The sequence below is a fragment of the Penaeus vannamei genome, chromosome 4 (assembly GCF_042767895.1).
Source record: "Penaeus vannamei isolate JL-2024 chromosome 4, ASM4276789v1, whole genome shotgun sequence".
Lineage (NCBI taxonomy): Eukaryota > Metazoa > Arthropoda > Malacostraca > Decapoda > Penaeidae > Penaeus > Penaeus vannamei.
Window position 1 is genome coordinate 48095597 of NC_091552.1, and position 21181 is coordinate 48116777.

Below are 21181 nucleotides of genomic sequence, written 5' to 3' on the forward strand. Positions count from 1 at the left end.
AGAAGGGGATGATATGTAGTTTTAAGATGTGCCGGCCTTATAGTCACTGGTAAATGTCAAAAATATAACGCGCGGCTGCCTTTCAAATTCAAAGTCGATGAGCTTCTTTACCTTGCGAGGAAAAACACAACACTGACCCACGAACGCATTTTTGCGTTCGTGAACTAGTCCGTGTATCATTACGCGCTTATCTTAATGATATTTGGCTAATTATCTATGTCTGGTGGTATGCATTTATGCCTTTAAAGTCTTTTAATAATGTTATACTTCATTTGTATATTTTTATAATTATCTATACCCTCATATCGAATCCTGTGCATCGAGTGATTCACACTTTCTTGCGCCAGCCACAGGTTGACAGCTCACCATACCGCTCAATTTGAGATTGAAAGCCGGTGAGAAATGTTGCGTTTCCAGTGTTGTGTTGATTCTGGGTTCTTTTTAAGACTTTTACAGTGGCATTGAAGAATGATTAGACTTTAGTAACCATCCCAGTTTTATATCTGAGCCCTTCAAGATGACGAAAAAGGTGATTAAAATCGAAGCAATCCCAACAGTACAAACGTTTCCGGTTATAAAGGTATTTGGTTTATTATTTCACGGTGTGAATGCAGCTCTGTCTTGCCGTACATACCGTGGTGGAGAGAATGTGTCCTAGGGGGTGTTGGGGAGCTTGCCCCCCATCAACCCTCCCCTCGGGCAGTGCTCGAAGGGCACGCCTAGTCATCTTCAATTTATATTGATGTATTGTGTCGGCTTATTGTTCAATATGTTTTTTGGGGTTGGAACGTGTGAATTCCCATAGAATTTTGCTGAAAGGTGGGTTGGGTTCCCGTAGAGTTGTTGATTTCTGGCACGTCAGCCCGTAAAATTTCAAAGATGGCGGTCACATCCGTAGAGTTTCATTGGCCGATTTTAAGCGTTTTTTGTGTTGGTTTTACGCATTTTTTATCGTTATTCTTCTTATTTAAGCTTGTTTTACCCCATGATTTCCCTGATATACTTCATGCCCTCCCCTGCTAACGGGACTATCAAATCAAGATCGTCTATGGAGAAATGGTACTCAATCTCCTGAAGGATTCATTCGCAGAAGAAACAATGCCGAAAATTGATGAAATCATAGGATTTCATGCAGAAAAACATAAATTTTTTTTTTACTTAGTTTCGGGGAGGGTACGTCACTCTCTGTAACAATTACCAATTTTGATATTTATCTGCATGAAATCCTCTGATTTCAACGATTCTTGATGTTTCTTGTGCAAATGCTTCGTTGATTAGATCTGAGGGTAATTGTTAAAGACCGTGACGCACCCTCGCAGAGACTAAGTTCCAAATGTGGGGGGGAATCCCTCCTCCCCTCCAAAGGGGGGGAGGGGGTCCTTGCAGAGCCTAATTTCCTAGGGGGAGGGGGAGGGATGAGGGGGAGAAATCGAGTTCACGAAGCTCCAATGGGGGGGGGGGGGGAATGCACAATGTCAATAGCACCCTGTAAATGTCTAAATGAAATAAATACCACTTAAACATTTATACAAATTGTAATTATATGAAAGACGATTCTAAATTTATATCACGTCAACAATAGAAAGACCGTATAATAAAAAATAAGAGCCAAACTTTGTCCGGCGGACACCGAATGAAACACTGCTAAATTAAACAAGCTCAAAACATAATGTGGACGAACTCAATATCTGATAGACATTCTGTTTTTACATTATAACACATTTTCATAATCATACAAACCTGAATACCGAAACATAACATTAAGCAACGAAAATGTCAAACCGTTAATAATTTTAATACTGAGGTTACCGTAAAATTAGCCCTAAAAACACTTATTGTAACACGCATTTTATTAATAATTATTACATATATTCTGTGTAATATACATATGCAATCTGCCGGTTCTCATTAAAAACAATATAAAACGTACTAACCACCTGCTGTCGCGCCTCAGTTATCAGACTTCCGTGCCGGGTAATTGTAAGTAAGACAGCCGCCCCAATTTCGTTTTATTTATTTTTTCTCCTACCCCTTTCAATCTTCAGGGGCACGTAGGACACACACCCACGGGAGAAATAGTTGAATAAAATAATAAAATATGGAAATTTTGGAATAAATGCAAAATCTGAACGAAACTTCGGCGCCGCTGCAACATGCACTGCACTGGTGTCCGTGTTGCTGATATCTCGACGAAATTTCGTAACCTAACAAAACTCAGACCACATTCCCTGGGGGTATTTCGCCATAGTTTTCAGAAATCTTGCAGTACTTCGAGAAGGTTTGAGACATCGAGATTTGTAGAAAGGCAACCTTTGATTTTGAATTAAAGCATGACCAGTGAGGTCCCCACAATTTTATTGATTTCCCCGGCATGTACGAAGAATATTCAGTAATTCCATTACACTTTCCGCGGCGTTATTAGTATTGCCTAAAATAATTTACCACACACCCCTTATTAGCACGATGTCAAATCTTTACCAAATCACATTATCAATACATTTAACACATACCGTCAGTGCGGAGGGTACAGTTGAGCTGCTGCTCAAAAAAGTGTTACCGTGATGGGTTAGACTCAATAAAATGGTACCATGGCGGACGGGGCTGAAAGAAGTGGTACCATGGTGGCTGGGACCTGGATCGGGGGTACCGTGGCAGCCGCGACCTAATATGGTGTTACCGTGGCGGACAGGACTCGCAGAAACTGTGCGCTACTGGGCAGGGCCCGGGGGAGGGCCAGGGAGGCGGGCGCGGCCCTGGGAAGGGGCAAGGTGGTGGGCGAGGCTTGGAGGAGGGGCAGGGTGGCTGGCGCGGCCAGGGGGAGGGGCAGGGCCAGGGGGAGGGGTGCAGTGGAGAGCGAACGCCTCAATTCTGGCTCTATAAGTTTTCTCAAGTTCCACATTCTTCCTCTTTTTGATATATTTTCATTTTCATTTGGTCAGCGGCATGTTTATTCATAAATGGTTTCATATTTATATTGTCAGGTACACATATATTTGTAAGTAAGATAGTTTATTCATAAATGTTTTTGAAAGAAAGAGAACGACCGTACGGGTCGCCCGCCAAACAGCAAATAAACCTAGCTTGTTCGTCGCGCACCCACTACACCTCGGTTGCCAACACGATTTCATGTAACACGCTGCTACCCCCCCTCCTAGCACAATAATTTGACTTGCCCCAATGTATCTTTTTACACAGTATTATAAGTAGTATAACCCTATTATAGTGATAAGAAAGGTAAATATGAATTATATATATCTTATAAAACTATTTCAAATAGATCTGGCAACCTTATTGTACAAATTACGTGGAATATAAAAATCGCTATATTTTTATACTTAACTTTTTTACGTCTAGCAATCGCATTTTTAGTCCGATTTTAACGTAATATGTCTCATTTTGTAGCTAAATAGTTTTTCTATGCTATGAAACCATGAGGTTTGGCAATTTTTTCCAGTGCTTTTGGGAAAAGTGACATTTATAGTAGTACCTTTTGTAGTGCTCGAAAAGTTGTCTACGGAAAATATTCACACAAAAAAAAGAAAAGGCTTACTTCTATAAAATTTATTATAGTAGAAAGGCTGTTCTATCCAGACATGGTATCAGAATGATTGTAAGATTTTTTTTGATTTTAGAGAAATTTAAAAAAATGGATGATGAAGGCCTTTAGATCCCGAAATTCAGTACTACCCTACCATAACAAATGTTGGTTCACGAGACTTTGTTACGAGATGGCAACTTCTGCAATACTTTGGAATGCAGGTAGATGGTACATGATTATGTTATAGAAAGATTATGCTTATATCTTATTTTGTAAATACTAATATTTCGTAAATGTAAAAAACTTTCAATCGCCGATTTCTCGGTTCACCTCCTTTAGGGGTGGGGCAAATCCTGACGGGCGCAATTTTCATGCAAAGTTAACATATTATGGCCCTTTTTGCAGAAAAATGAAATATCTACAACTTGTTCAAAAGCGTTTTTGCAATTTTTGCCAGAGCTTCTTGTAACAGGGAGAAATGATTTTCGTGAACTATCCTATTTCAAAAAAAAAAAAAAAAAAAAAAAAAAAAAAAATTAAAAAGACGAAATCGAACAAGTTGTAGCTATAAGGTAGTTCTGTGCAAAAATCAAATAAAATTGAATGTCTTGCCGTTTCTTAAGTCGGAATCCTTTTACCGAGGTGCTGCATTTTCAACATGGCGAATGTTTTTTTTTTTTTTTTCTTAATTTAAAAACTTCGGGTGATTTCGAAAAAAAAAATCTACCACAGGCAATGGGAAGGGGCCCAAATAAAAGGGTGTGAGTTTCATCAAAATTGGCAAGAAAAATTGAATAATCAATAAAAAAAGCAGATGGTCACCTTAAGGGGACTGTCCTGGGAAATTGACCACCTTTCCCTACTCATTACATCATGAAAAAATATTGGTTAGAGATATCAAATAGATTCTTTTTGCATAATACAGAGTATAGAATGGCGCTTCGTTTCATATACAATTTTGACCTCGCATCCCCATAGGGGGGGAAGCCCCCCTCGCCTTCGGTACATCCCAACTCCCACAGCTTTTTCCTGAACAATGCCCCAAAATTACTTGAAACAGATCTTATCTTAGTCTAAGGCCATGTAAAAGGCCGATTTTTTAATTTGAGGGGGGGGGGAAGGGGACTGATTGGCGTAGAGCAACCTTTTTATTTTGTTTTTTCAGCTTTAAAAAAATATTTGTTATCCAGACCAATATTCAAAAATCGGCTTTTTACATGGCCTCAGGGCTCCGAGGCCCCAGCGAATGCAACAAACTACAATTGAATCGCATGAAAATTACGAGAGTTGGGATGTACCGAAGGCCGTGTAAACATACAACGGAGATATGACGTCCTCAAGTTTGGCAACTTTTCCAAGTTTCTCATCATCTATACCACTTTCAGGAAATCAATATTATTATATATGGAAAAAAAAGGCTTATTTAGCGTACTTTGCAACAAGAATATTACCATGGTAATCGAAGTTTTGGTTTTCAGGGGCGACAATATTATGTAAAGTTTTTTTTTTTTCTTTCTTTCTTTTTTTTTCCTTAGTAGATAAGCTTGTCTTAAACGTTTGATAATTTTATCAAATGATAAAGACAGCCAATATAAACGAGAAAATACACTATTTCTTTTTTTCTCTCTCTCTCTCTCTTTTTAAGAAAACATGATTGCGAAAAAAAATGAGGAACTGTAAGTGGCAATATTGGTAAAAACTCATCATATTCATGATGAGTATATGTGTGAAATAAATGGGAGATGAAAATTCCCAAATCTGTTGAATTTTCCCTATGCTGCAAAAAGAGGGGGGATTGGGGAGCTGGTCATTGACTTTCAATAATTTACGAGAGTGTATGTGAATACACTCACATAAGAATATCAAATCATCATCACAAGCCAAAAAAAAAAAAAGAAAAAAAAATGTGATGTCTTCAGTGAACGCGTTACATATGCAAGTACATTTTCTTTAGTTATTGAGTCCTATCACAGAAAATGGATGTCTCTGCGGTGTTTATTGGGTCGTTATAAACAAAAGAAATAAAAATGTTACTTTTGGATATTCTTAAACAAGCATTTTGTTTTGTTGACTTTTGGTCCCCTTTCAGCTCTGTCTTATCAGAGCCGAGATATTATCCTTACGGAGGGTATCATGGGTTGCCAACCCACTAATTGTTGCCAAATTCACAAAACGAAACATTTTCTCAATAAAAACTAAAACAGTCTTCCAAAAACAAAATGAGACATCCATTTTCTGCAAGAAAACCAACAAATGAAATAATACTTCTGTAAAAAAGAAAGCAAGTCATCTTTTGTCAGGTCCTCGTATACCGCAAGGATCTCCTGAAAAGCTGCTGGTAGTACCCTCCTGAGAAAGAGATTCTCCAGGGAATGAGAACGAGGAACCCGACCTGCTGCTCTCGCCGCGTTGTGAAAGCACCAGCTGTCCGCGCCATCTGGACAATACTGGTGCTGCACCCTGAAATCGTTGGAAGAATGATGGTAAAAAGGCGCGATGGCGTTCTTCCGCATGGTCTCCAGGCTGGTGTTGACAGAACGCTTCAAAGCCAACGTATAAAACCTAGATAAAAGATCTATGTTTTTATTAGTTAGTGTGCGGGTCAAGAGGGAGCGGCGCATGACCCGGCCGGTGCGGGTAGTAACCGGGGTGGTGAGAGTCCCCTTCAGCTTACGGAGCCAAGTGCCCATCCGCTTCTCGATGTGATTCACACACTCGTACTTTACTACCTCCCTGTCGCGGCCATAGATAAAATGGACGCTCCTGTAAGCAGAAGAATCCCCATCACCAACGAAGTAAGCGTACCGCAGGCCAAAATCTGTAGAATGAAGAAACATCCTCTGAGCCGCCTCTGCTTCCATCCGCCCAGCAGGTCCATTGAAGTTCTTACTGCAGTGGGTATGTGAGAGAAGCCAGTTGGCATAGTCATTAGCTGGTAGGGATTGGCGCTTCCTCTCGCAAACACTGCACAGGTTACACAGCACCTGCTTATCCAAAATGGCACCAGTCTTAGCTTCAACTGTTAACGCCAATCCGATGTGACTCTGGTGCCCACGGGTCTCCCAAGCACTATCGAAGGAAACGATGATATCTGAAATACCATCAGTGTCACGGGCTACATTCCGGTTGGTCCTGTAGAACTCCTTCACTCTCTCGCGCGTGCTAGCTAGATTCTGCTGTTAAAGAATCTCTCAGCCTGAGAATGCCAATAGTGAGCATAATCATAATACATGTGTGTACTGATGATTCAGCTTCCATCTCTACTGGCTACCCTGCAATAACCGGCATAGCCGTCATTAACAAGGCTGCAATAAACTATCATCGTGGTCAAGACATCGCCCCTGATGGTATCTGTGAGAGGAAAAGTTACCGGCGATGTACGGGAGACCTCGCCACACGTTCTGCAATCCAGAGTAAATACCGGGATGTTATTTACTGTGCTGCGTACTAACTGGACTCTACCCATACACACATCGCAGCAAACTCCCTCCAACAAATCTGCGAACATAGTCTGTTAGAAGAGATGCTGCTGCACGTGGGTCTACGGTGCCGCACTCCGGAATACCTGAAAACAGATGCTTACGCAAGGATGTCATCCTCACTAAGCCATGAGCATCATCATCAGCAGCATCCCCCTCGTCTGATACAGAACAGGGTGACCTGGGGCTGCCCTCTGGTCTCAGCCACAGATCCAAGTCCTGTGACTGCCTAGAACCACTAGAGACGGGAGGGGAATCATGAGAAGATGAATCGCTGCCGTATGCCGCTTCAGGTGACCTGGAAGGAGAAGACGGGTCACTCGGTGAGGGTGAACGAGCCCACGATGTTGAAGCCACCGGTGACATGCCACGGGAGGTCGAAGGCACTGGCGATCTGGAACGAGAAACAGAAGACATGCATGACAATTCACGCGGTGTCAACGACACCGAGGTAAAAGTTAGCGCGCCCGAGAGGTACTAGCAACAGGCGACCTGGAACGGGAGGTCGAAGCTACAGGGGACCTGGAACGCAAGCAAGGGTTATTCTTCTCCCGTAAAGCCTTCAGCATCTTCTGCATCTTCCCCTTGCTGGTACCTGGAACTGAAGCCTTGTGAGGCATGTTGGACCTTACCTAAGAAAAAGCTGAAAGATTAGTGAGAGCACGGATATCTTCAATCTGCTCACGCCAACAGCGACCAATGCTCTGAGGCTTCTAGTAAATTCGACAAAGATTTGATGTCTTCTACTTTGTGCGAGGTGCTAAATCTTAAGTAATAGGTACCTGTTGTTCTTTTGCCAGACATTTTTAATGAATTCTGTATATTTCTAGCTAACACGAACTAATTATGCAGTTTCATCGTATAGCAGAATACGTAATATCTCTATGTATTTCAGAAAATCGATCTTTCTAAAAGTAATTGAACTCTACGGGAGACGCGAGGGATGGAGGGAAAATGTGGTGGGGGTCGTGGTATGGATTTATTTCATACCTTCTAAACGTCTATGGCATAACATTTTCTGATTGTACTGATGCAATGCATACTTCATGTATACGCGTTAGCAAATAAGCTATTTCTCATTGTATTCCATCCATTCATTCGTAATTCATTCGAGGGACATTTACTAGTAGATAACTACGGATTGATCGTAAAAATGCCGCAAGAAATATTCGTTTGGGGCAAGCGAGGCTCACTAACAACCCCCCCCCCCCCACTAACAGCCCTTGCATGTACTTTGAACATATCGACAGATAACCTGTATCCTTTTATTTTTCTCTCATACATTTCATGCTTAGTAATCATACTAAACGTTTAAAGAACAATATAATAGCAGCAGGTCCAGAGTCATTAACAAATATTTCATGGTTACCGGAACCCAGACCTGTTAGCTTATATAATACTTTCTTATATTGAAAAGAATATATTCTTTCAAATGCTTTGAAGCTACTTATAAACATTTTATGGGCATTTACGAACTGCTATCCATCCTTAGTATTATAATAGAATACTGTAGGAAAGAGGAAATGCTGTTCGGTTGTTTCCTGCCTGCGGTCCTCCAAAGTTGCGATGTTACCATGCTGAAGTAAGATAACGTCTTCTCTTTTATTTTTGGTTGTGAATATTTCATATGTAGGCAATGTAAGAATGAATGTCTAGGTTTCAACATATTACCAGGAAGTCCCAATGCAAGGCGTAATTCATGAGTAATTATGATCAAATGCATAAAGTCTATGCGATTTTTTTTAATTTCTCGAATCAAAATGACTCCATCAAATGTTATGTGTAGTATCTAAACATTCTTTAGACATCCACAAACTGATATTTATAAGTAATTTGGTTTGTAAACGCTGTATGTATGATTGGAACAAGCAAAAATACATGAATGAAAATCCTGTGTCATATACTTTCGGAAGATGACGTCTATTCTTTTCTTTTTGTTCATATTCCATATATGGGATGCGTATGAACGAATGTTTAAGCTACAATATATTACCAGAAAGTCCCAATGCAAGGCGTAATTCATGAGTAAATATGACCAATTGTGTGAAGTCAGTGCCATTTTTTTCATTTTTAAAAAAATTATTTCATTATAAATCAATATGATTCCATCAAACATTTTTACATGTAGTATGTAAACATGCGTTAGATATCCACGAATTGATATTCATAAGTAACCCGAGGACTGGCCTAATAATCAATTGGTAGTTTCCCCACACGCGTGATTGCCGTAGTGTATATAACTCAATATCGACCACCTACCCCACCTCCGCCAAGGACGGTCCTCTTAAGCTGCTTCTGCTTCCATCTGCCCAGCAGGTCCAGTGAAGTTCTTGCTGCAATGTCTGTGTGAGAGAAGCCAGTTGGCAAAGTCATCAGCTGGTAGGGATTGGCGCTTCCTCTTGCAAACACTGCACAGGCTACACAGCACCTGCTTATCCAAAATGGCACCAGCGTTAGCTTCAATAATAAACGCCAAACAGATGTGACTCTGGTGCCCAGGGGTCTCTCAAGCACAGTTGAAGGCAACGATATCTGAAATACTGTCAGCGTCAGGAGTCACATTCTGGTCGATCCTGTACAACTCTTTCACTATTTTGCATGCTAGCTGGATCCTGTTGTCAAATAATCTCTTAGCCTGAACATACAAATAGTGAGCATAATCATAGCACCTGTACTTACTGATGATTCTGTTTCTATCCGTACTGGCTATCCTGCAATAACCGGCATAGCCGTCATCAGTTAAAAGGCTACAATACACTAGCATCGCTGTCAAGACATTGCCACCAAAGGTATTTGTAATAGGAAAAGTTTCTGGTGATGTACGGGAGACCTACACACACATTCTGCAATTCAAAGTAAATACTGAGACGTTATCTACTTCACTGAGTAGCAACTGGACTCCAACCAAACACACCGCAGCAAGCTTTCACTCCAGCAAATCTGCAAACATAGAGCCTGTAAGACAATATGTTGTTGCCTCTGGGTCTTCGGTGTCACACTCTGGGATACCTGTAAACAGTCGCTTTCGCAAGGATGTCATCCTCGCTAAGCCATCATCATCAACGACGACCCTATCGTCTGCCACAGAACCGGCTGACCTGGGACTGCCCTCGGAACTCAGCCGCAGATTCAGATCCTGTGATTGCCTAGTGTCACTAGAAACGAGAGAAATCATGATAGGATGAATTGCTTTTGGAGGCCGTTACAGGGGGATGAACCCACGATGTTGAGGCCACTGGTTACCTGGCGTGTGAGGTCAAAGGCACTGGCGATCTAGAACAAGAAAGAGAAGACGTGTGACAAGTCACGCTGTGTCAATAACAGATGATCTTCCATGTGATGTCGCTGACAGCGGCGACCTGGCATGCTATGTTGAAGGTTAACCCAAATGTGCCGGGTCCCGCATCTACTGTGGGACCGGCCTGACTGGGCATATCAGCCTAGGCCTAATGCGCGGTGCTGGGATGCTGCTCCGGTGCGGATGGGTTTAGCTCACGCAGAGCAGCTGTTTTCAGGTCAATTTGTCCATGCATTTCAGAATAATTTCAGAAATTATTTTCTGTTATTGTAATTCTTTTATTGTTATTGTTCAAATGGACAATTTTGGAGATGTGTGGACGCAAACTGGCTTTGTTTATTTGTAAATTGGTAAATGTTCATCTTGTAATTCAGAGTTCATTGTTTTTATTGAACTACTATTGGAAGGGGCAGAGGTAGCCTGTTGCTACTAAAGGTAGCGTGAGAGATCCCCCTGTTGCTGGAGGCGACATGAGAAATCCTTCTGTTGATAGAGGCGGCGTGAGAGATCCTCCTGCTGCTGGAGGCGGTGTGAGGTGTCCTCCTGCTGCTAGGGGCGGCGTGAGGTGTCCTCCTGCTGCTGGAGGCGGCGTGAGGTGTCCTCCTGCTGCTGGGGGCGGCGTGAGGTGTCCTCCTGCTGCTGGAGGCGGCGTGAGGTGTCCTCCTGCTGCTGGAGGCGGCGTGAGGTGTCCTCCTGCTGCTGGAGGCGGCGTGAGGTGTCCTCCTGCTGCTGGAGGCGGCGTGAGAGGTCCTCCTGCTGCTGGAGGCGGCGTGAGAGGTCCTTCTGCTGATGGAGACGGTGTGAGAGGTCCTTCTGCTGCTGGAGGCGGTGTGAGAGGCCCTTCTGCTGCTAGAGGCAGCATGAGAGGTCCTTCTGCTGCTGAGGGCAGCATGAGAGGTCCTTCTGCTGCTGGAGGCGGCGTGAGGTGTCCTCCTGCAGCTGGAGGCGGCGTGAGCTGTCCTGCTGCTGGAGGCCACGCGAGAGATCCTCCTGCTGCTGGAGGCCACGTGAGAGATCCTCCTGCTGCTGGAGGCGGCGTGAAAGGTCCTTCTGCTGCTGGAGGCAGCGTGAGGGATTCTTCTGCTGCTGGAGGCAGCATGAGGTGTCCTTCTGCTGCTGGAGGGAGCGTGAGGTGTCCTTCTGCTGCTGGAGGCAGCGTGAGGTGTCCTGCTGCTGGAGGCAGCGTGAGGTGTCCTTCTGCTGCTGGAGGCAGCGTGAGGTGTCCTGCTGCTGGAGGCAGCGTGAGGTGTCCTTCTGCTGCTGGAGGTGGTGTGAGGTGTCCTGCTGCTGCTGGAGGTGGCGTGAGAGATCCTGCTGATAAAGGGAGCGTGAGAGATCTGCCTGCTGCTGGAGGCGGCGTGAAAGGTCCTGCTGCTGGAGGCAGTGTGAGAGGTCCTTCTGCTGCTGGAGGCGGCGTGAAAGGTCCTTCTGCTGGAGGTGGTGTGAGAGGTCCTTCTGCTGCAGGAGGTGGTGTGAGAGGTCCTGCTGCAGGAGGCGGTGTGAGGTGTCCTCCTGCTGGAGGCGGCATGAGAGATCCTGCTGATAGTGGTGGCGTGAGAGGTCCTCCTGCTGCTGGAGGTAGCGTGAGAGGTCCTTCTGCTGCTGGAGGTGGTGTGAGAGGTCCTTCTGCTGCTGGAGGTGGCGTGAGAGGTCCTTCTGCTGCTGGAGGTGGCGTGAGGTGTCCTGCTACTGGAGGCGGCGTGAGGTGTCCTCCTGCTGCTGGAGGCGGCGTGAGGTGTCCTGCTGCTGGAGGCGGCATGAGGTGTCCTCCTGCTGCTGGAGGCGGCATGACATCCTTCTGCTGATAGAGGTGGCGTGACAGATTCTTCTGCTGATAGAGGTGGCGTGACAGATTCTTCTGCTGATAGAGGTGGCGTGACAGATTCTTCTGCTGATAGAGGTGGCGTGACAGATTCTTCTGCTGATAGAGGTGGCGTGACAGATCCTGCTGATAGAGGTGGTGTGACAGATCCTCCTGTTGGAGGCAGCGTGAGAAGTTCTGTTGATAGAGGCGGCGTGAGAGATCCTCCTGCTGCTGGAGGGGGCGTGAAAGGTCCTGCTGCTGGAGGCGGCGTGAGAGATCCTCCTGCTGCTGGAGACGGCGTGAGAGATCCTCCTGCTGCTGGAGGCGGCGTGAGAGATCCTCCTGCTGCTGGAGGCGGCGTGAGGGGTCCTGCTACTGGAGGCGACGTTAGAGGTCCTGCTGCTGGAGGCGGTGTGAGGTGTCCTCCTGCTGCTGGAGGCGGTGTGAGGTGTCCTGCTGCTGGAGGCGGTGTGAGGTGTCCTCCTGCTGCTGGAGGCGGGGTGAGGTGTCCTCCTGCTGCTGGAGGCGGGGTGAGGTGTCCTCCTGCTGCTGGAGGCGGGGTGAGGTGTCCTCCTGCTGCTGGAGGCGGGGTGAGGTGTCCTCCTGCTGCTGGAGGCGGGGTGAGGTGTCCTCCTGCTGCTGGAGGCGGTGTGAGGTGTCCTGCTGCTGGAGGCGGCGTGAGATGTCCTGCTGCTGGAGGCGGCGTGAGGTGTCCTGCTGCTGGAGGCGGCGTGAGGGATCCTCTTGCTGCTGGAGGCAGTGTCATAGATCTTCCTTGTGCCACTGGATGTGGCGTCATGGATAATCCTACGTTGTTTCGAAAGAGAGATGGGTGATGCTGCATCCTCGCTACAGGGGGCTGTGCCATAGATCAAAGCAATCTGCCGGGCACAGTGAGACATCACACCTGTAGCGCGTCTCCTTCCTCACGTTGCAGCTCACTCGGCACTGACGACACTGGCGGTACTTTCGCCCCGGATTGAAAGCCAGGATGTCGCCTTGTAGTACCTGCTGGCGCTGCTGCTGACGTGGGGCGTTCCGGAGGCGTCCGACGGCCACCCCTTCTCCCGTAGGCCGGAGGTTGATCGAGGAAGTTTGCTATGAGCTCTGGGCGGAACCCAAGTTGGGTCAGGGTGCCACCCAACGCCCTGTGAACCACTTAAGCATTCACTACCGCCATGTCGAGCAAGTGGTAAAAGACATTCTGGTACTATTTGTTAGTTCTTTTGGTGGTGGAGTACGCGCGGCCAACTGATTGGCTAGGTCTACCCCCTTCTTCCCCACGTTGTAGTCAATGACGACTTGGGGCTTCGTCCGGACTATGCCATGGCGGTTCGGGGGCAGGTCAACTATGTCTGGGCCATGGATGGTCGAAAGCATATGCACCTGCTTCCGATCCATCCAAGACATAGCCAACATCCATGTCGCCGATGTCCGGTAGTCGACGTCGCCGCGGGCGCTCACCTTGAGGTCTTTTGTCCTGACTGCTTTCGATCCATCCAAGACATAGCCAACATCCCCGTCGCCGATGTCCGGTAGTCGACGTCGCCGCGGGCGCTCACCTTGAGGTCTTTTGTCCTGAACTGCGGTTCAGCCAAACTGTTCCCATGATGTTCGTCTTCCTTGATAGGTAGGGAAAAAGTTCAGGGAAGCTGTACCAGTTGTCCAAGTACAGCTCGTAACCCTTCTCGAAGAAGCAGGTGTGGTTCATGAGGTCAGTCACGGCCTTCATGCTGGCAGGCACGTCGCCGCAGTCCTGGCCCATGTATACATTGAAGGCACTGGTGTAGCCAGCAACAGCACCATCACTCTCGCACAGGCGATATACATTCATCCCGAACCGTGCCCTCTTCGTCGGGTTGAACTGAATTGCGTGGTGACGTCCCCTGAACGCCCACAGTGACTAATCAACCACGATTTTCATGTCAGGGACATAGACTGTCTTGAATGTTGTATCCAACACTGGTTGCAGCTTCCACAGACGGTCGGTGTCGGCACGGGGGTCCTCGTTGTCCGAGAAGTGAAGCCGACTTTGTAATGATTCAAACCTATCCCTGGTCATCGTTTCAGGGAACAAAGATGAGAGCAACCATTAATACCGCGAATGTGGTCGCGGCTGCAGGCCCATGAGCAGGCGGAGGCCCATGAATGACTGCAGCTCCTCCATAGTCATATTCTCCCAAGTCTTCATGTGTGAAGATGGGCCTCTGCTCCACATACCGGTTGGTCTCCCTCATCATCGTGTTCCACAATTCTGGTGTCAGGAAGCAGTCCAGTATCTCTTGCCGTCGAGTCGGCATGCAGGAGGCATGCTTCTTCGATCCCTGGGACGCCCTGGAAGGGGTAACGGCGCACGAAAGGCCTCTTCTTCTTCCAGACAAAACTCGGAGTCCCTGGAGCGTTCCTCTTAGCAAACTGACGTGCAACGGCTGACAACGGCTCGTCGGAGTTGATGGATTGTGTGACGACACGTAATCAAACTCCTCCCAGTCGGCTTCGCTCTCCGTTGCCTCCAGCGAGTAGTCGGCATCGTCATCAGAGTCGTCAACGTCCATATCCCAGTCAGAGTCTGGGATGTTGGGAATGGCGGTGGATCGTCCAGGGTTGGCAGGAGTCGAGAGCCTCCCTCATCTCTCTCTCATAAAGATAGAAGTGAGACTCCGGAGCATTCCTCAACCGTCTTGGGCCCTCTCCTGAAGTTGATGGTCTGGGGTTGTCAGGGTCGGAGTCATTAAGATTCCTTACGGCATGCGAGTACCTACAGAAAAAATACAAAGTTAGAATCTCATAAAAGAAGTAAAAAGGCATAAAAGAAGAACGAAAAATACATACATTACACCAAGTAAGCATGTTAACATTATTCTTACTTTGACGAGCGGCAGCATTGGGTTCGTAGTTGGCGGGACATTTTCAGTATGCTATCAGCAGATCAGCAAATGACAAAAGTCTGGCCTGGAATGAAAAATTACCCTCTTCCCCCCTATTTATACACTTTCTGCTCCCGCCTTCACGGTCATTGACCAATCAGAATGACCCACGTTGACCATTTACGTGACCTCTTGTCAGTTGGGGCAATGGTGGAGGGGGGAAGGTGAGACCTCGGGAAGAAGGGGGTGGTGGTAGGCCCCTCCAGCCAGAGGTCTTCCCTCCCCCTTTTCCACTTTGCCCCACCTGATGTCACGTGACCTCTTGTCAGTTGGGGCTATGTAAATACCCACCTCTCCTACCCGAGGTCTTTCTTCTCCCCCTGCCCCCACAGATCCACCTAATGCCAACCCGCTCCTCCTACATCTCAAAGTCCTCCGTCCCACCTGACACCTGGCCATTGGTCAACGTGGGTCATTCTGATTTGTCAATGAGCGTGACGTCACGATGTAATACCCACCTCTCCTACCCGAGGTCTTTCCTCTCCCCCTCCCCCCACAGACCCACCTAATGCCAATCCGCTCCTCCTACATCTCAAAGTCCTCCGTCCCACCTGACACCTGGCCATTGGTCAACGTGGGTCATTCTGATTTGTCAATGAGCGTGACGTCACGATGTAATACCCACTTCTCCTACCCGAGGTCTTTCCTCTCCCCCCACAGACCCACCTAATGCCAATCCGCTCCTCCTACATCCCGAGGTCCTCCCTGCCCCCTTCCCTCTCCGTCCCACCTGGTGTGTACCATCCCTGATTCCTGATGTGTCCCCTCCTTTCCCCCATAGCTTCAATTTTTATTTTTTTATTTTTAGCAGAATAGGGAAAGGTAGGACGCGCCTCACCTGACAGAGGTCACATAACTCGTCAAAGCAGGTAATTTTGATTGTCAGTGACCGTGACGGCATAATGCGCTAAGCACCACTCCTCTAGGAGGTCTTCCCTTCCCTCCTGCAGGTGGGCCAGCGGGGAGGAGGGTGAGAAGCTGATCTTATTGCTAACACACGAATTAGTGATTTGCAGTTAGGAAAAAAAAAAAAAAAAAACTTGGTGAAGGGGGGGGGGGTAACACATCTCCATATGAAAGCTGAGGATAAAATTTCGGTCCCATCCTGAACCCGTCGGAGATCATCTTCGGCTCGTGCCGAAGCCCGAAAAAATACGTCGGCACAGGCCGACGATCGGCATATTTGGGTTTAGGTTAGCGCGCCCGAGAGGTACCAGCAACAGGCAACCTGGGAAAAGAGCGAGACATGCGTGACTGCTGCTCCTCTCCACCAGTGTTGCCAGATACGGAAGATGATGGGGACCTGGAATGTAAAAGTGGGTTACGATTTTCCCGTTGAGCCTTCAGCATCTGAATCTGCCCCTTGCAGGTACCTGCTTGCAAGGCATGCTGGACCTAAAACCTGAGAAAAAGCAAAAATATTAGCACGGATATTTGCAACATGCTCCCGCCAACAGCGATTAATGCTCTGAGGCTTCTGAGAAACTCGACACAGAATTGGTGCCTTTCACTTGATGTGAGGTGCTAAATCTTAATGTGTACCTCTTGTTCTTTTACCAGACATTTATAACGAGTTCCGTATATTTCTAGTTAACATTAATAATGCCGTTTCATCCTATAGCAGAATACGTAATATTTACGTATTTGGAGGGGAGTCGAGGTATGGATTCATTTCATACCTATCCAATGTTATGGACTGTGGACATCAGGGCGACGACGGGGTTGTCCTTCCACAACAAGGCCAACAACCCCGTCCTGCTGCTGCGGTAATCGACATCACCCTTTCTCCTCACACAGAGGTCCTTGGGCATGAACTTCCTGTTCAGCCGGGCTGTGCCTACCGCATTGGTCTTTCGGGATTGTAACAAATGAAAGAGCGTAGGTGATGTGTACCAGCTGTCCACAAACAACTGGTATCCTTTGTCAAGGAAGCCGCCATACTCCACCAGATGAAGTACCGTTTTTGTGGATGAGGGCATGTCGCCACGTTTCTGCCCGGTGTACCCTGCAGCCGGGCCGGTACTGGTACTGAGCATATAGACCTTCAACCCGAACCTTGCCCTCTTGGTTGGGTTGTACGTCCTAAAAGCTAGCCGCCCATGGAACTACCACAACAATTCGTTAATGGCAATGTCCTGCCCTGGGATGAAAGTCGTCCAGAAGGAGTCATTGAGGGCGTCCACAACTGGTTGGAAAAGGACACCTTCCTGGGGAAGTTATCCTTTTTCCGCCAACAAAAGTTAGCCGATCTGGGAGCGCTGCGGTACACTATTCTCTCAAGGTACCGAGCCAGAGGCTCTTCACTATCCAAGGTAGTGTCCACAACCAACACGTAATCCAGAGCTTCCTCCGAGCTGGATAAATGGGAGTCTGGATCCTTCTCTGCCCTCGCTGTCGGACGCAACTACTTATCGCTCACCTCGTCGGAGTCATCGAAGTACGACGGCAAGCGACCCTCTGGTACTCCTGTCGAAGACTGGTGACGTGAGTGGTGACCGCGCCCCAGTGTATGGAAAGGATTGCACGCAGTACATTCTCCTAACACTCCTCAAAGATTCTTCAGCAAAAATACAAAAGGGAAAAAGACAAGTGACAATAATGAAACTTACCGCTGAGGTCTAAGGCTGAGGAGGCATCACTTCATCAAAAGAAGCGAGACAATGGCATACCTGTAGGAGTGGCAAAGAAATGCAAATAATACATTCTAACTCCTTAAAGTTTGAGTATCAACATGATCGATCAAAAATTTCCCAAAACGCTCAAAAGCCAATCTCAACATGAACGCTCAGAGTCAGATCCTGAGTATGTGTACGACTGTACAGGCATACATTATACCCAGGATCTGTGCGACTGTGGAATCATTCCCTGGACAAGGGAATGGTACATCTCGATCTTGGGACCTGGACAGGGGGGGCCACAGGGATGTCTGAGGTGGAGGCAGAGGTTCTTCCTCTTTGTTACATATTTTGGTTTGGGTAGTGGCATGTTTCTTATTTATATTCGGGTCAATAAATGCAACAAAATTGTCAGGTGCACAAATATCTAAATGTATGATAGTTTATTCATAAGAGTTCATAAGAGAAAGAGAACGACCGTATGGGTCACCCGCCAGACAGCAAATAAACCTTGCTTTTTCGTCGTACATCCACTACACCTCAGTTGCCAACGTGATTTCATGTAACACGCTGCTGCTGCTGCTACCCCCCACCCCCCCCAACACAATAGTCAGACTTACCCCAATGTATCTCTTTATACTATTTTATGTAGTGTAACCCTATCATAATGGTAAAGGTAAATATGAATTATATACATCATATATACATCTTAAAGAATTTCATATAGATCTGGTAACCGTATTGTACAATTTATGTGGAGTATATGAATCGCGATATTTTTGTACTTTATTTTAGTGAAATTTTTAAAAATGGTCGATGAAGGCCTATAGATCCCGAAATTCAGTGCTACCATACCATAACAAACCTTGGGTCACGAGACTTTATGTGATAGCAACTTCCGCAGTGCTTTGGAATGCAATGTAATGTAAAATAAATAACACTATGAAATATAACATAGTTTGTCATATATGTATGTATATATACACGTCAATTAAAGACATTAATTTATTCAAACATGTAAACCATACACTAACATGCTCTTTCTCATACTGCCCTGCTGCATATTCGGGGCCAGCATCCTCTGCCTCCTCCGGTTGTTGGTGCGGCCTAGCATTGCGGGATGCAACACGGAAACTTCCCTGTCCTGCTCTTGAAGTACTGTCCACAGTCAGAGTCCACAACAACGAGCCTTCCTCACTACTGAAATTGTGGTCCAAGGATGAAACTCGGGCAAGAAACATAATTTGGTCAAGACCATGAAACTTTATTTTGTGTGTGCAACGTTGGACCACAATTTGGAGTGCAAAGACTCATTGATGTTCTGAAGGTGGCCCTTCTGGCACTTTGCAAGCAATGTGGGATTGGAAAGATCTGTGTATATTTTCTCCACCTTGCGAGCATTGCAGGAAAAGGTTTAGAAAATCCCAGGCTCCTGGATAGCTCTGGCTGGGTCCATGCCACGAGCCACAGCTTTCTGGCACTTGCATCAGGAGCCTTCTCCAGGTGGGCACAAGCCATGGTGGTGGGGAGATATAATATGGGCTCAGTGATAATGGAAATATGGTGATAATTGGAAGACTGCATTTCCCCACCTCAGTCAATAATTTCTTGGGGGATAAGTCTTCCTGACATGATCCTTTCTCCCCAACATAAAGGTCGTGTTCTGGGTGAATGTGCTCACCAGTTTGAGCAAGCGGGTCTTCATCCACTTCCCAACATGGTTTGCACACATCTCCTTCACCACAGAATCAGGACCGTATATGTCTGACGTCGTTGAAGATGGCAGCATCGCCTCCATCCCTCACGACGAACCAAATGTAATCTCATGAGGGCAAACCTCCATGCCAGAAGATATATAAGGGCACAACCATCATTTATCAATATGGGGACCGTCTGGTGATTTTTCGGCCAAAATCAATGAATTTACCGATTTTGAGTTTTATGCATTTTTGAAGAGTTTTAGCCTGCCCTGGGTGTCGGATAAGTTATCACAGAATTTGACCTCGCAATTAGATGTAACCACCTAATTGCAAGGTCAATTTCTGTGATAATTTATCTGACACCTTCCCCCCCTCGTCACACAGCAACCCATGCTGGGGAGAGGCACGGGGTACCTGAAGGGTACCCAACGCAACGGAGGGGGGGGGGGACCTACCGGACGTACACCATACATACACTTTCATACATACACTTTCATACACACACTTCCATACACATAGAAAATAAATTATTTACAGTAATAAAATACTATAGATATATATACCTTTTTTTTTTTAACTAAAATATTTTAATTGTAGACATTAAAAAAATTCATGTCATTTTTTAAAACTAAAATCTATTACTTTTTATACTTGAAAAAATTAATGTCAATTTTATATTTTTTCTGCAAAAAGTAAATATATGGATATATATAATTTGTCTTTTTTTAGTTCATTTATTATTATTATTATTATTATTATTATTATTATTATTATTATATACAATGTCATTTTTTTTTTTTTTTAGGTTCATTTCTTATTATTGTCTTTTTTTTTTTTTTTTTAGGGGGGGGGGTTTGAGTTCATTTCTAATTATATTTATATTTTTATATATAATTTTTAGGTCAAATTATATTTCATAAAATAAAAAAATTCTTTTTTAAATTCATTATAATTATAAAATTATTTTCTTTTTTTTTGTGGGGGGGGGGGGGGTTGAGTTCATTTTTAATTATATTTATATTTTTATATATAATTTTTAGGTCAAATTATATTTCATAAAATAAAAATTTTCTTTTTTAAATTCATTATAATTATAAAATAAAATTTTCTTCTTTTTGGTCGATTATAATTATAAAATAAAATAATTCTTTGGGGGTCATATTATATACATATATATATATACATTAAAAATTCATCATTCATACAGTCATTCACTTTCACTCATACAAACACGCTTCATTCACTCAAATTCACCTGCAGCATATTCGGGGCCAGCATCCTCTGCCTCTTCTGATTGCTGCCGCGATCTGGGATTACGGGAGGCTACTCTGAAACTTTCAGAATCCTGGAAGCGAAGTACCCGAAGGCATTCGTCAGAGGTGCCCACACCCAGAGAACGGAGCAACGAGCCCTCCTCGCTACCAAAATTGTGATCCAAGGTTGTAACATGAGCCAGGAAAACGATCCTCTCGTGTCCATGATACTTGTGTTTAGCAACCTTGGACCACAATTTGGAGTGCAAAGACTCGACGTTCTGGGTGTGGCCCTTCTGGCACTTCTCCAGTAAAGTGACGTCTGAAAGATCAGAGTAGATTTTCTCCACCTCTTTTCGAGCATCAAGGGGAAAGGTGGAGAAAATCCCAGGCTCCTGGATAGCTCTGGAAGGGTCCTCGCCACGAGCCAGAGCTTTCTGGTACTTGCACCAGGAGCCTTCTCCAGTTGGGCAGAAGTCATGGTGGTGGGGAGAAAAAACGTGAGCTGAATGATGGTGAAATGCAGCAAGAATGCGAGACTGTATTCCTACTACACCAGTGCCAATA

The 21181-nt window shown here is 45.6% G+C and overlaps 1 protein-coding gene across 1 annotated transcript in view; it reads left to right on the plus strand.

Annotated features, from left to right (window-relative positions):
* Positions 1-21181, plus strand: part of LOC113822083 (uncharacterized) — a 66118-nt gene that overhangs the window by 912 nt on the left and 44025 nt on the right. The gene's annotated exons all lie outside the window — the stretch shown is intronic.